At 33.7% G+C, this 13399-nt stretch overlaps 1 long non-coding RNA gene across 1 annotated transcript; it reads left to right on the top strand.

The window, feature by feature from the left end:
* Nucleotides 1-227: 227 nt before the first annotated feature.
* On the top strand, nt 228-10175 carry LOC149776523 (uncharacterized). Its single transcript, XR_016416222.1, has 4 exons — nt 228-373; nt 1977-2042; nt 8547-8624; nt 9672-10175. It is a non-coding gene; the product is annotated as an uncharacterized LOC149776523 (long non-coding RNA).
* The last annotated feature ends 3224 nt before the right edge of the window (nt 10176-13399 follow it).

Genomic DNA, 13399 nt, shown 5'->3' with positions numbered 1-13399 from the left:
ACACTTTTTGGAAGAAATTACGCGATTGGTTCCAACGATTTCGCATGTTCATAGTCTGATACGACACTCTATTCATGTATATATCCATTTTCTCGTCTACCTTGAATTGCATGGAGTGTTAGGAGATCGCTCACATGCGAAATCGTTGGAACCAATAGTATACTAGTATTCAGTAAAATAATTGTAAGATTCACTCTCATTGGTTGTTTCTCGAAATGCTGCAGGATGCTGAATCTTTAGTACTGAAGAGTACAAAAATGTACAAAAGTCATGGCGGGCAAGATGTTTCGTATTTTTCGTAGACCTAGTAATTCACCTAGACTGCGTTGTTTTATAGCCGAAATTGTTATACAAGAGACTTAAATGCATCGAGGTAGGTAGATTTATATTATATTTATAGTATTCGCATATCCTCCCATTTGTTTGTAAGCCCTCTGTCTATTTCTGATTTTTAGAATAGTCTGTTTCAGTAGTAGCCTCGTCCTACATGTAAGACCTCGACGCTGATATTTATGTTGTGGGCACCATATCACTTAAACGAAAATAATATGTGCTATGTCTTACATTGTAGGACTATGTAGAAGGAGTGCCATCTGCATCCAATATGTGCAATTTTTTGTTCTAATATTTCAAGAACAATTTGAACAAATAAATAGAAGGAATTCTTGTATACACGTGTTCAAAGAGATGTAAATCCCAAATTTATGGAATTACTGAAAGTTTGAAAGACAGTAATTTCAATCACAACTGTGCTTGAAAACAAGCTGGCCCAAGCAAAAATGGCGACCATGTTGCTAAAGAAGCTCCCTTTTGATTAAAAAAGTCAGCAGTGTTGGAGACCCACCTGGAGGCAATCAGTTTAGAAGTCATAAATCAGTGAATGCAATGGCTAAGTTTTGTGCATTTTTGATATCTTTTATTCTTTCTGTTTTTCAAATCTGTACGGTGGTACAATCAAAGGGTATGGTGTGAGAATACTTGAGTAGTTCATAACCAATCAGCAGCATAACAGGCAGTCATTTGTATAATGTAATGCGCAGGTCAGGGTTATTGTTGCTTACAATTTACTCTTCAAATTATTTATTTATTATTATATAGTACATTTACAGGAAAATTTAGTGTCAGGCTCTGCTCTGTTTTGAGAGAGCATGCCACTAGCTTCCCATCCGTCCGTGTTTTTTCCCAGTGGTTTTCCAGGTTCTTCCTCCACCAGATATATTTACTGTTGTGTAGCATGAAAAATGGCCTTAAGCTAATCATAACAGTGTAAGACATCAACCCTGATATTTATGTTTTGGGGATTTAGGTTTTACTGACTAAATAACGGTATGTGTAGTGAGTTCCAATGTTGACTAACATCAGAACAAGAAGTCAAATTGTCAGGAATATCTCACACTCTTGGCAGCCTGTCTCCACATTTTTCTACAAATTAAAGTAATACAGTTTAACAGACTTTACTAACTCTGATGTCTTTTTTCTAATTAATTCAAATTTTCACATAAGACATGATTTCAAGTTCGTTGGCCTACATTTCAGTTGGCAGTAATGCAATGGAAGTCAGAAATGCCAAAATTGGTTAAAAGGATGAGAAGTATCTTGAATGAAATGAAGCTATCTAAGCACTTTCTTAATTATTAATATATTTTTTATTCTTTTCATTAGCTAAGTGTACTTCAACTTTATCTGATTTCAGCATTCCCAAAATGAAGTACATACTGTACGTACAGCAAGAGTAGTATATGCCTAAATACTGTGTTCTCAATGCATTGAACAATTTGTCTCCAAAACATTAGTCAGTTTGATTGTGTAAAATATACAAATTCACTGCTTATCTATAAATCTGCAGTAGAATGGAATAAATTGATACAAGTTGTACTCTTTAGATTAACCAGCCATGCTGTAAGAGTAGAGTGTATGACTTAAAATTTGTATGAAGTTGTTCTGGTGGCAAAATTAAATTATTTTTGTATTTTCAGCACTGTATACCTCAATTTTGCTTGAGACGACCTGTCAGAGAAACCACCTGGTGTCACAGCAGATAGGTAAGTACCACACCCAGACAGGAATACAGAGCTGAAACAACAATGACCACAAACCATAGTAGGAGGTATAGCGTGACCACTCTTTTTATTGTATGCATAATGATGCATTAGAATTTTATTTTACATGTATCAGTTAGTTGCTACCATGGGTAAAAAGTTGATTGCATAATCATTGACCTAGTAGTAAACTGAACACCCATTTGTTTCCAACCTATCAATTTTGGCCATTATTTCTTTTTAATTTTGGTTACAATTATTCACAATGCTACTTTTAACCGATGTGATGATAGAGATTTTGTGATTTAGGGTTTTGTTAGCTTAGCCACCAATGTTTTGTTTTCATTATTTGAAAATATGTTTAAAAATTTCTGAGAACATAAAAGTTATTTTAAGATCTTTTAAAGCCCACATTACCCATCCATTGATAATTGTTAAGTTTGGAAACAATTTATTATCCATTAGTTATTTTTTTATCTTTAGATTCATTACAAATCAGATACAGACATGCTTCCAGGGCATCAATCATGCAAAATTTGTATGAATTTCCCAAATATTGATGCACAGGAACTCCAACAATTTAAAGTCACTCATAGGAAAATGTACTCTGCACTGTAAACAGTTTTTATTTAAAGTACTTCGGGTAAGTCACACCAGTAGAGGTATCGTCATGTTTTTTGCAACATAAGTCTTTTTTCAGGTAGGCAACTGTTTACATCTGGATTCTTCAACTTGACATCAATGGTTCTTAAACTAGATTTTATTGGCACATTGTGCCCTGTAGCAAGCATTATGTCATAGTATAAGCCATGTAAAAAGGAAGTTTTACAAGTGCATGTTAAAAATACAGCCTACCCAGAAAAAACAAAAAGGCTAATTCCCTGCTTGGTTCATCTTCTTTTGTTCCGCAAATACTGGCCGCTGACACTGATGAAGACAATGATTTCTGTTATTATGAAATATATCTGATTACTGGAGCTGGGAAAGTTTTAATGGAGATACTAGTGACTGATTGGTGTTAAATACGCGTCTGATGTACACTCTGAATGGACAAAATAGTTTTTCCAGTCCCCCCCCCCCCTTGAGCAGTAAATCAAAATTTAATGTAAAGCAGACATGATACAAAACCTAATTAATTTCATACAATTTAAAATTAGAGTGCACTTTCATTTCTTTTCTCAAACAATTTAGCCCTGCTGGATCATGTGCTTCAAAACTATACAGCCTTTAAGGGTTAAGACCTGTTGAATAAATAAAACTAACAAATGATAATAAGAAGTACAGTTATTTATTTGGTCAAAACACCTCTGTCGGAGCAAGCAAGCTATGGCATTTATGGACCTTAAAACCTAATACAGCATTAAAGAACAGATAAGAAATCTGTCAGTAGTGTGTGTGTGTGATTTGGATTTTTAATGTAGCTTTAAAAAAAATTGAGTCATATTGCTATGATGCCTGCACTGTGGCTGTTTATAGTGATGGCTAGCAATTGGGCATCATGCTGCAGACATGTAACATAATGTCCTAGCCAGTCACATTAACTTAACACCAGGCCAGCCAGTCCTAAAAATAACATCTTAATGTTGAGCGCCAAGTGAGGCAGCTGTTAGTACCATTTTTGCAAGAATTTGGTATGACTCAGCCGAAGTTCTAACCTGCGACCTCCCACATCCATGGTGATGCTATAACCACTTAGGCCAACCAGAGCAGTCTAATCATAGTATTCAGTAAAGCACTAATTTGAGAAAGTGAAACTTTGGCACAGCTTAAGTTTGTAAAAAATTCAGTTTTGGAGCAGAAGTATCAAAAAGATAAAAGATAATACCTTTGAGCACTAGGAAATTGTACTTAACTACCATAAAGAACCATTGTCTGTCTGTATGCTTCTTTACTATGAAAGGAAGGTTCACAGAGAGGAGTTTCAAAACACAAGTAATCTGGCCAAAATAAGGAGTTAATCAATTGGTAATTAAATATTAAGCATAATCATTGTCAGAAATGGAAAATCACATATTCTGAGAGCTACATAAAAAATGGAATATGTGTTATTTTGAAAAATTATCTTTGTTCCTTTAAATATTTATAATTTTAAAAGATGAAGTTCCCTAAAATTATATAATCAATGTACCATTAAAAAATTTGCTGTGAATAATTAGATATTTGATACGTGGAGTAACTTAGTCTTTAAACATGCCACAGTTTGTATGCAACATGTCATTTTCAGTTAAACAGCTTATTTCTTTTTCATTTTTCAGTTACTTTGTTTCAAACGGTGATAAAATTGATATAGTGAAGGTTTCTTTTTTATTACATTTTCAGATGCAAATGTACTCGTTGCTTGAATATATGTTATCTATAAAGACTGGCATTCTCAATTTTTTTTTTTACCTATAGACTATAATGAATGATTAGTTTTATTGTAGAGAATATAGAATATAATTTTATTTTTTTGTGCATTATCAGATTTGATATGAGGACTTTTAATTTTTATTTGAGATCCCACCAATTTGTTGTACTTCCTGTTCAGATAGAAGTTACATTATGATGAAGTAAACAATATTTTCCCAAATTTGAATTAAGAATATGCGATTTCATCGTGACTTTAAATTATAAAAAAGCTGTCAACATTGCGTGAGGTTTTTCTACTTATTGATTATGGAATTTTGTATTGTTACAGGAGGCATAACCTTTAATGAGATTTTAAAAATAATTTTGGGTTAAGAATATCAGAGTATTATTATCTTTATTGTTAAGACTCTTTTCCTTCATAATGGGTTTATGATTTTGATTTCAAGTCCATACTCGTATGCTTTGACTGAATTGTATATTGATTGGGTTTTAACAGCCATTTAACACATTCCATATTATATGGACCATTTTGCAAGAGAGGATAAGGAGGAATCTGGGACTTCCTTATTTTTAGTAAACATTTTCTATATTAAAATGAAGTTAATAACAGTAAATTTGTCATATACTAGGTTGGAATTAAGAAGGTATATTAAGATATACTGTTTTTATTAACTTCAAAGAAGAACCAAATTTTAATGCCTTATAGTCTCATGTAGCAAATATAATAATAATAATGAAATAATGAGGACTTTGTATAGCGCTTAATCTTTAGAAGCTCTAAGCGCTTTACAACATTAGATAACACCTATAAGATAAAAAAACATATATAATGATATAATTACAAAACAAACACTACGAAATTAAAAAACATAACAAACATGCTGAGAATATTTAAGGTAGGAAACATTAGGTCTTTAAGTTTGTTCTTGCAGTCGAAATAAGTGAGTTTTTAGTTTTAGAGCACTCTTGAATGGGATCAGTGTCTTTGTGTCTGAGTTCAGTGGGCAATTCATAACACGTTGCTGGGTCCTGGTATGCAAAAGAACAATGTCCATATGACTTTGTTTTCATAGTGGCAATAATGAGTATATGATTGTCAGAAGAGGAGCGTAAGTATCTTGCTGGTGTGCACATATGGGTGAGGTCGGATAGGTATGTTGGACTATAGTCCGACAGTGAAACATTGCACAGAGAACAAATTTTGTGTTTGATTCTGGATGGAATGGATAGCCAGTGTAGGGTACAGAGCAGTGGGGAGGTGTGCTCTGATCGTGGTACTGTAAGTATGATCCGAGCAGCTGTGTTTTGAAGTTTCTGGAGTAGATACTGAGATGAACCAGACAGAATTAATTTACAATAGTCCAGTCTTGAAAGTACTAATGAACACACAAGAGTTTTAGTGGCATCAGCTGAAAGATATTTGTGAATGGAGCTGATGCATCTCAGTTCAAGATATGTAGCCTTGCATATGTTTATGACATGTTGGTGCAATGTGAGAGTACTGTCCAGAGTAACACCTAGGTTTCGTACTGATTGTATGAATTTAATTTTGGCGTTGCAGATACTTGTTTGAGGTAAAGGATGTGAATGAGAAAGTCTTTTTGTTGTGATTAGAATGGCCTCAGTTTTATCATCATTCATCTGCAGCTTGTTACATGTCATCCATGATTTCACAACTTAAATGCACCTCTCTACACCTTGGATGATAGCATCAACTTCAGTTGGGTGGCTAGATTTGTATATTTGGGTGTCATCAACATACAATTGGTGAGACACAAGATGATGATCTATGACACTTGAGAGCGGCTGAGTGCATAGAATGAAGAGAACAGGTCCAAGAACAGACCCCTGTGGAACACAATATAGATCAACTGGGCGAAAGTATATTCAATTTGTAGACACAATATGTGTCCTGTTGACCAAATAGGACTTGAGCCACAGTAAGGCTGTATCATGAATGCCAAATACGTACTGGAGACGGTGAAGTAATATATCATGGTCTATTATGTCAATTGCAGCAGACAAATCAAGGAGGGTGAGGACTGTAATCTTTCCGCTATCCCAAGCAGATAGAATGTCATTAACTACTTTTAGAAGAGTAATTTCAGTTCATTGGCAAGGGCAATAAGCAGATTGTACATTACTGAAAAGACTATTTGAATTCAGATGAGATACAAGCTGGGGTAGAACAACCTCTTCTAAGATTTTTTATATGAATTTGAGATTACAAACTGGCAGTAGTACTTTAAATCGTTATGGTCTAGTGTTGGTTTCTTCAGCAGAGGCTTTACAATGGCAGTTTTGAAAAATTAATCTTTTGCTTCGTCTCAAGTTAATATCAGACATTACTTGTTTTCATTGATATTTGTGTCATGAATCATTCATGCTTTGGGCTAATACAAGATGTAATATTTGTTCTGGCAAACCATAATACCTGCAGAAGGAACAAAAATTGGGACTTGCTATTTCTGTGTTTCCACCTAGTGAAATGATAGCTTGCTATAATCACTTGAACTTATTTCCCAAGCTACTAGGGAATCTTTGTATTTCTGAAGAAACAAAAAAAAAATGCCAGAATATGTAACTATATTTTGACTAACCTGACCTTTATTCATCTTCGTTGTGACTTAAACTAGGCTTGAAACAATCATATCTTGCATAAATTCAAATATTTAAAAGCCATTTTCATCCATTAAGCACATCAACTTGACAACAACAAAATATGGTTCACTTATTTTTATGTAGGATAATCAAAGACATCATTTCAAGCCCTTTCGGCTTGATGCATAAACTTTCATTTCATTCTAGGGAGAGTTATTGTTTGCCAATAATATCCTACACATTATGTTTTGTTAACTTGTAGTTGTGTGAAATTTATAATTTTATTGGTGAACTTAAAGCCTGGTTTGACAAATCTCCAATTAATAACGAAATACAACATTCACCCAGTGAGGCAAATACTAAATTTTTTATTTGACTAGAATAAAGTTTTACTCTACCAGTTATGATACGAATATAAAAATTAACATTAATGACCTGAAATCAGTCATATGAAGGATTGTTAATGGAATATATTCTATTACCCTTCTGACAACAGTTACATGTAATTAAATTTAGACCAGTCTGCTCACCGTCTTGTAAACATTTATTAGTACCGAAGAGTGAAAACTTGTACGAGTTTGATAAAAACAAATGGAAAACAAACTTAGTGTAGAATGTATGAACTTTTTATCGCAGTGCTTTAAATGTTTAAAATGTTCATCAAATATTACATTGTATCAGTTTTTCAATGGGGCTATCATGTTTTATAAACACATCTCTTTGTTCTTGTTATTTCTATTCCATCTTATGATTATTTAAATATAAGCAAATGTAAACTTTGTCTAGCTAAGACTTTAATATGAACAATATAATATTTTTAAAAAAATTATATATCTAAAAGTTTTGTAATTAAGCTTTTCTTTTGCATTATATTTTTTCGTATAATGTATTGAATAGTAGATTGCAAATATGCAATTTTTACCTTTTATAGGCTTCTTTATAACATAATAAATACATGCTGTCCCAATTTTGTTGCGCTTATTTTATCCTTCAGATGTGTTGATTGTATTTCACTGTATGCAAGAAACAATCTTCTTGTTTTATCTTTGCAGCCTGAGTGAGTAAAGAATGTAATATTCAGGGCCGTCCATTTAGTACATGCGCATGGAGGGTGGATGTGGATGTGTCTACTGATGATGTATGTACACATATGAAAGGGGGTTGTGGGGGTGAAACCTCAATAATAATTTGTCTAATACGTAACCTGTTTGTCTGGGTTCAGTCGGCATTTGAATTTTATTGGACACTAGATCAACTTTTTAAAGTTACGCAGCTTATTTCTTTGGTGCAGCAAGACATTCTACAGCGGTGATATATCTGTGTTATTAAACACATTAATATTATTAATCCTTGATCATTTCTGAGTATTAAATATGGGCCATTCTTTAGAATTCTGGGTGTGTGTGCATCAAGCATACGTACACAAGGGTGAGATGTAAAAAAGCATGGGGGGGGGTCAAGCTTTGCCAGATTTTTGTGTATGTATTAAATGGATGGCCACTTGACAGTTAAAGTGGTATACTATCTAATTTAGTATGTTTCCTTTGTCAATTTTAGGTCCATTGCCCAGCGGATCTTGTGATCTGTGCTCTGACCAGTGAAAGTATGTGAATTTGCTAAAGTCACCCAAATTGTGTAGGTATTTCTCATATGGGTCTCCAGATTTGATTGTGCTTTATAAAGTTTTGAAACATAAGAAAGATGGAAGAGGAGAGATCGAAATTACCACTTTTAACTTGCAAACACTGACATTTGCATATATGATTAGCAGCATATTTTATACCTAGATATTAATGTGAAATTCTATGCTAAATCATAATATTGTAAAATCATCACAATTTTTCAGTTGCTTTAAAATCAACTTAATTTTCAAGAAAAAGTAAGTAAATAATTGATATCATGTATGTGTATTTCTAGCATGTAATATTTTCCTCATTTTATTTTCCCTCACAAAATTCTCTAAAATGTTATACTTGTTAAAATTATTCTCAGTTTAGTTTTTATGACAGTTTGGAAATCATGTATTTCTATGTTTGTGTGGTAAATATGGAAAAACCTGTCCATCATTCATCTGCTAAACAACCAGAAAAATGAAAACAAAACATATCGCACTGCATCCACGCAGAGTTTAAAATTTTTAAGGATAACACCAAATCTGTCAAAAAGTATAGATACTTAAATTCAACATATTTAACTTTGAACAACTTCTTTTAAAAAATCACTGAATATATTTTCATAAATTTATCAGAAAGTATCAAGGCATTATGGTGATCCACTCTCCTTATATCACGACTTTTACTCCACATAGAAAAATTGGTAAGCAACTCTCTCACAAATATCTGTGCAACAAAAGTTTCACATTAAGCACGAGTGTATTAAGTACTTTATAAATTTTTCAAATGAATTTGATTAATCATCAGATTTGGCTGTCAGTACTCAAAGGGATAATCTTTAAAATGACTTAAAATGACAGGGATCTTTGCATAATATCTAGCTTTGAGGGACTTCCCATAATAGATTTCAGCATAATAAAAGTTTGCTTGTAAGAATGATGTCATCCATATATAATAGTGGTTGATGACATTTCCCTGTTAGTGTGTCTGTTTTATTCTGTAGTAAAATCCACATGAGATGGAACAAATTACAGAATTATCACATTAATTATTTCTTACTTTTTTGCAGAACCTCTCTTGAGAAGATCCTAGATACTTTGACAAGTGAACAGTGCTGCAGTAACCAGTTTCCAAGAAGGAAATAACTCTGATCAATATAGACAGAAAAGAACATCATACATGATTTCATGCAGATGTTCACCTGAAATAAGCTTTGCAGTCCTCGCTGATTGACATGTGTAAAAAATACTACAATTTAATTCATTTGAGCATTAATATATAGTGAGATTAAAACAAAGCATCATCACATTGTTACATCTTAAATGTTGCCAGCATGACAGTCTCGTTGGAGCATCGGTGGTTATTCTGTTGGTTATTTGCAGCATAATTGATGATAGAAGCCAGATGATCATTTGGAGTAATAACTACCCATTGTGTATTTAATGATTTTATAAGCTTAAGTTCATAAGCTTCTAATGAGATAATATTGGACGTGATTACAGCAGATTGTACACCATTTTAAATGTTTTGAGACATCAACCATCATTCTTCAATAAATGTTTCATTGTCTCTATTGTGCTTTTGTCTCACTTGCTCATACTATTGAAAATAACATGATTAATTGTTATTGTGCATTAGCTGAAAGATGAGAAAAAAATTCTGTAATGGAACAACATCCAGCTTTCTGTTACCATTTTTTTAAAATTTTTTTGTTCCACCTTAAGCCAGACATTCATTAAAGTTCAGCTTGTATGCTTCTCTGATTCAAAAGAAATGTTTCTGTGAGAATCACACAGAATTTACTTCTCTCCTAGTGTCTGCTTTTAAAGGGCATGGTGATTTTTATTATATTTTCGTCAGCAATATAAAATTTTAATTCAATACATAATTCCCCCAAAGTGTTTCTCAGAGGTTTTAGAATAATGTATTTTTTGTGGTAGTAACTTGTAACATTATAACCATTTATTGTAATAACAGTCAATTTTAGTGACCTAAATGTCACTGACTACTAGAGCAACAGTCATAAGGTTCATACTAGGGTTATCCTACCATTTTAGTGTCGCTCACTAGTCTGGCTTCATGGTAGGGTTATCCTACCATTTTAGTGTCACTGTCTAGTCTGGGTTCATGTTAGGGTTGGCTTACCATTTTAGTGTCGTTCACTAGTCATGGTTCATGGTAGGGTTATCCTACCATTTTAGTGTCGCTATCTAGTCTGGGTTCATGTTAGGGTTGGCTTACCATTTTAGTGTTGCTCACTAGTCATGGTTCATGGTAGGGTTATCCTACCATTTTAGTGTCGTTCACTAGTCATGGTTGATGGTTGGGTTATCCTACCATTTTAGTGTCGCTCACTAATCAGGGTTCATGTTAGGGTTATCTTATCATTTTAGTGTGGCTCACTAGTCTGGGTTCATGTTAGGGTTATCTTATCATTTTAGTGTCTTTAGTGTCCCTCACTAGTCAGTGTTCATGTTAGGATCATAGGAATATCAAACACTACTCTGCTTCCTTACATTAAGAAGGTAACCATGACTGCATGGGTACCTCATTGATATTTTAGTTATAAATATTGATTGATTCATTGATTGAAAGAAGCAAGTGTAAAGATGTAGTCATTCAAAAGTCATAAAAGATTATACACTCAACAAATGCTGCAAATATGGTTTAAGTGCAACGACCCACTTATAAATTTGTAAAAGATCTTGATGGTTTCATGGGAGCAAGTAGTGAGTTATCGTTACTACCTAGGTGCCACCACTGCTACTGGTCAAATAATCGGATTACATCTGTACTTTACCTTCAATAGATAAACAAATCACTTCCTAGATTGAATTTTGAGGTTAAAATTTCTTTAAATGTTGGGTACTTCTATGGCACTGAGGGCGGTGAACAAAATTTAATCCCCAGACATCTATGTACATTTGACTTACACAATGAGTTTTATTTACAAAACCATCTGAAGACGCAGCCAGAAATGGAAACTCTTAGGAAGCTACAAGTCCATGTGGCTGTACTGAATTCCCAAAGTCCTCCATGTAGCTCTGTACAGTGACTGTTGCCTGACATTTGTGACAACATTTGATGTTTTGGCTAACTTAGAGCTATCTGATTTGACCTTGCCTTACATGTTCACCCAAACACTTCATAGCTTGAATCATGAAGTTAAATGTTCTTCAGTTATGCCAGGTATGTGTTATTGTGTGCCTATTTTGTAAGAAATGAGAGAAAAATAAGTAGGCAAATAATAATTGAACTAATGATAGTTTTAGCCAAAACATTTACAATTTTAACAATGAAGTAATTTTTTAAATATCGGATCAATATTTTTATTTGTCTTTGATTGCTAGTATAATGTGTACATCCATATATAAAAAAATTTGTAAATGCATAGTTGGGGAGAAAATAAATTCAATCACTTCCATGTAACATGTTCAGCTGGCATAACTTTTAAGTCCAAATGAATTATACATGACACATTGACACCTTCAAAGAGTAAACTGTTCATGAAAGAACTATACTACATGTGATCCATTTTTAAAGAATTTCTACTTATGCTTCATTAATGATGTCATGTAATGTGCTAAGAAACACGCTTTAACTTACAAGCCTTTCAACCAGATTGTCTTCCTGAAATCCTCACATTTCTTGAACTTAATTCTTCTCAGCTGGATAATCATTAATAGACCAAATTTTGATTCCATGATCAATACCTAAACATACTTTGGAGCATACATTGAGATATAAGTGTACATCAGTTGCTGGACTGGTAACAATGGAGCTGCCTATATATTTTCAAATAGCTGACCACTATTTCTCATTTTATATCAACAACTCAAAAAATATAAATGATATTGCTTTTATGTCACTTAGACCATAAAAAGTATTTCAGTGAGTAGTGTCTTCTGCTACATGTTATTATCTGCCATTTAATACTATATCTATAACGTACTGGTAAGTCTTAAGATTAATGGCAATAGGATGCAAACAATAATTTTATATGAAAAAATTGCATCACAGATCAGAAGAATCTTCATGAAATGAATATGAGGATTTGAATTAATTAATCATATGCTGTCCAACAATGGATCTTCCCTATCGGTAATCATATACTGTCACACAATGATCTTCCCTATTGGTAATCATATGCTGTCCCACAAGGATCTTCTCTATTGGTAATCATATCCTGTCCCACAAGGATCTTCCCTATCAGTAATCATATGCTGTCCCACAAGGATCTTCCCTATTTGGTAATCATATGCTGTCCCACAAGGATATTCCCTATTGGTAATCATATGCTATCACACAAGGATCTTCCCTCTCAGTAATCATATGCTGTCCCACAAGGATCTTCCCTATCGGTAATCATATGCTGTCCCACAAGGATCTTCCCTATTGGTAATCATATGCTGCCCCACAAGGGATCTTCCCTATCAGTAATCATATGCTGTCCCACGAGGATCTTCCCTATTGGTAATCATATCCTGTCCCACAAGGATTTTCCCTATCAGTAATCATATGCTGTCTCACAAGGATCTTCCCTATTTGGTAATCATATGCTGTCCCACAATGTCCCACAAGGATCTTCCCTCTCAGTAATCATATGCTGTCACACAAGGATCTTCCCTCTCAGTAATCATATGCTGTCCCACAAGGATCTTCCCTCTCAGTAATCATATGCTGTCCCACAAGGATCTTCCCTATCAGTAATCATATGCTGTCCCACAAGGACCTTCCCTATCGGTGATCATATGCTGTCCCACAAGGATCTTCCCTATCGATCATCATATGATGTCC

This window comes from Sinohyriopsis cumingii, chromosome 18 (genome assembly GCF_028554795.1).
Source record: "Sinohyriopsis cumingii isolate HCF-2022 chromosome 18, ASM2855479v2, whole genome shotgun sequence".
In the NCBI taxonomy this organism is placed as follows: Eukaryota; Metazoa; Mollusca; class Bivalvia; order Unionida; family Unionidae; genus Sinohyriopsis; species Sinohyriopsis cumingii.
The sequence above is the reverse complement of the archived record's forward strand: the minus strand, read 5'-3'. Positions and strand labels throughout refer to the sequence as shown.